Consider the following 3,318-nt stretch of genomic DNA (forward strand, 5'->3'; position numbering starts at 1 on the left):
GAGTATTCCTCAGTCATTTTCCACCGAATGATAGTATGCACACCCCTGTTCCTGCTGCAATATCATCTCAGCATTAAAATGTTGAAGCTAATCAGACATTTAATTTCAAAGTGGAAGGTCATTATCTTGTCACAAAATTTTATTCCAATTACTTTTTTTTTTCTATTATACGAAATGAATTAAAAGTAGCACAAAACATTGGGAGATCAAACAGTCAATCAGAAGCTCATTAAATATCATTGAAATTGGTGCAATAAAAAGCATTTCACATGGCTGACTTATTATTTAAAAGCTATATTCTGGATGGCTTCAAGGAATTGACATGCTGCCAATCAAAAAATCACCCTGTCCATAAATAGCCACTTGGCTTTTAAAAGTTCACTATCTTTTTTTTTTTTTTTTTTGAAATAAGAGTAAATACCTAAAAAGATTTAAAGCATGGGTGTAATTACGATCCTGTCAGCCCCTATGAGACCCTAAAGAGAAGATATCATCTGATAACTTGGAGTATAATTTACAGCAAGATGCTTACAAAGTGCTGCCAATGATTTTATAAACACTTCAGTACATTACATTTATATACAATACTCAACTAAGTACAACCCCAGCCAGGGTATAGTGGTCAGTTACAATTTGAAAACTGAGTTCAATTCCACACTTGGAGTAAAAGTCCATTTTATTTTCTAAAGAGTGAATATTAAGCACTTCATTTTGCTATGGACCCAGACATAGGTGACTGCTAGCGTGAGGATCTAAAAGCTGGTCATTTTTAAAATTCTAATATTTTTCCTCTAGGACCTCTTTTTATTTTTTTAGCCAAATCACTAATTTTACCATTCTGTTTTATAGAAACATCCATTTTTGACATACAGGATGGCCAGGTCCTTTTCATTGGTAAAATATAACAACAGAATAATGTTCCCAGTCTCTTAAGGTGCTTAAGTGGTGAGGATGATACAAATTAAAAATACATAAGCAGAAAAGAAAGCTCCCAGGTATAGGAAATTACTTCTTCAGTAGAAGGACTGAAGAATTTCTCCCCTCTAGCCCCTTCCCCCTCACCACACACACACACACACACACACACTCACACACTGCCACCACCCAATTTCTTTTTAAAAGCCAGGACTTATTGACAAATTATCTGGGAGTAAAGTGGGAGGGAAACATTTCAATGCGAAATTCAGAACTGCTTTATAGAAAGAAAAGTGTGGGGAGGTTTGTTATCATTTATTTCCTCCAGTATATCATTCAATTTCAGCTGTCTCACGTCTCAGAAGAAGCTTCCCCATTTCTCACTCATGTGCCTAAGAAACATCTCCCTGGCATCTCATTCTCTCTCCCTGTCTCTCACCAGCATTTCATTATTTCTTAACTGTCCCTCTCATGCTTGTCTCCCTTTTTCTTAGCGATCCACGTGTCCTCATTTAGCAGTTTCCAGAAGCCAGGGAGAAACGTTGCAAATAATGTTAAATATGATTAATATCTTGGATTCCTTGAAATATGACATGCATGAGTTACAATGAAACCTCTTTTATTTCCCCATGAAATGCTTTTGCATAATGAGAAAGAAAATGTCCTCTATGCCCTAATCAGCCCTGACAGTTCCTGGACTCCCAAATACTTTTATTTATGGCATTATTTATTTCATCTCTAATAAATGGAGGGGGGAAACCACAGCATGATCTGAGGAGGCTGCAGAGAGGGAGACTATCTAGGGTGGAGAAACACAGAAGCTGATCCTGCAAAGAGAGAGAAGGCTTCCAAAGGAAGGAAGATCTGGCAAATGAGAGGCCAAGGTCCTGAACCCTCAGAAGAAAATAGGTCACCTTCCCAAGTCTAAAAGGAAAGCTCTGAAAAGGAACCTAACTTCAGAGTGGAGAGATGACGGTCACACATCCAGGAGGAGATGTACCCAGAATCCTAACCTGGAGAGTGAAGATTGAAGGCTGGAAAGCAAACTAGGGAAGGGAGTAGGCTGGTATTGGAGCTGACCTAGGGGAGGGGTGATTTGCTCCCAAAAATGCCTGGGAGAAGCCACGACAGTCCTCTAGATCTGAAGACATCTCTAGCTCATGGGATCCTCCTCCAAACCACAGAGGCTCTTCCCTCATTCAAACAACTACTGAAATTGTGTGTCCTCCAGAAACCCTGGCCGTGTGACCCCAGGTGCAGTGAGGAGCTGCCTGGGCAACGCAGGGAGGAAGAGCTTTCGGCTCATCTTGGTGCTACAAGCACTTACAAATATATATATACCAAATGACATTGTTGAGAGTATCTAATCACCGTCCCAAAAGGAGGTATCAGGTCATATTTTTTTCCCTCAATTGCACAGAGTCTACGTGCTACGAGAAGTGTGAATTTGAATATCTGAGTACATCTGTGCAACTCAGCCAGACACTCTTGAGTGTCTGACTTTGGGTAATTGCCTCCAAGAGCCTCGGTTTTCTCATCTGTAGAATGGGGACACTGGTTCTGTTACGCCCTCTAGGGGTCCTGTAGGGAACTAACTGAAATAACGTGAAAGCCCGATGCTTTGTGTGCTCTGAGAACAGCATAAGCTCGAAGGCCAGGAGCTGGGTCTAGGCAGAAACCCCCGGGCCCGCAAACAACTCGCAGCGACCTAGGTCAAGACTTTCTGAAGATGTTCCTTTCAGAAGGTTGGGGGAGCAATTCCCCATCCACAGAAGAACGGGTTGTAATATCTTCCCAAGGCGCACACGCACTCTAGCTACCGCCCCGCCCCTACTACTACCAGCCCCTCAGGTCAACCCCGAGAGTTCGGGGTCAAGCAGGCGGCGCCAAGAGCTCTTTCCTAAAACTGAACCCCGCCCACAGCAGCAGGAACCTCAAGTGCACGTCTGGGGCTCCGAAGTCTCGTCCCGGCAGGAACCTCGCGCTGTTACCAGGGGGCCCTCCGGGTCCCGGCTCATTCCTTCCCTTCCCCCGTCGGAGGCGCACACCCGGCTGGGCAACCACGCGGGCGGCAGCGGCGGCGCCAGGCCCCGCCCCCGCCCCCATTATCATTAGCAGATATAACCCTAAACACTTGCTCTTTACCTCCTTTCTCCCTCCAGGCATTGGTGAGGCAGCCTGTCAATCAGCGCTCGGGCGGCAGCCCCCCGCGCAGGGGCTCGGCGATGCCAGCCTTCGCGACAGGCGGCAGTGGCGGCGGCGACGGCGGCCACGGCACAGACAGCCACCCTCCCACACGCGCGCACTCGGGCAGAGCCGGCGGGCGGGCGGCAGAGGCACCCTCGGAGCCCGGCGCCGGGCTCGGAGGGGGCGTGCGACCCGGGACCTGCCCAGAGGCGCAGA

This window comes from Eschrichtius robustus, chromosome 4 (genome assembly GCF_028021215.1).
Source record: "Eschrichtius robustus isolate mEscRob2 chromosome 4, mEscRob2.pri, whole genome shotgun sequence".
In the NCBI taxonomy this organism is placed as follows: domain Eukaryota; kingdom Metazoa; phylum Chordata; class Mammalia; order Artiodactyla; family Eschrichtiidae; genus Eschrichtius; species Eschrichtius robustus.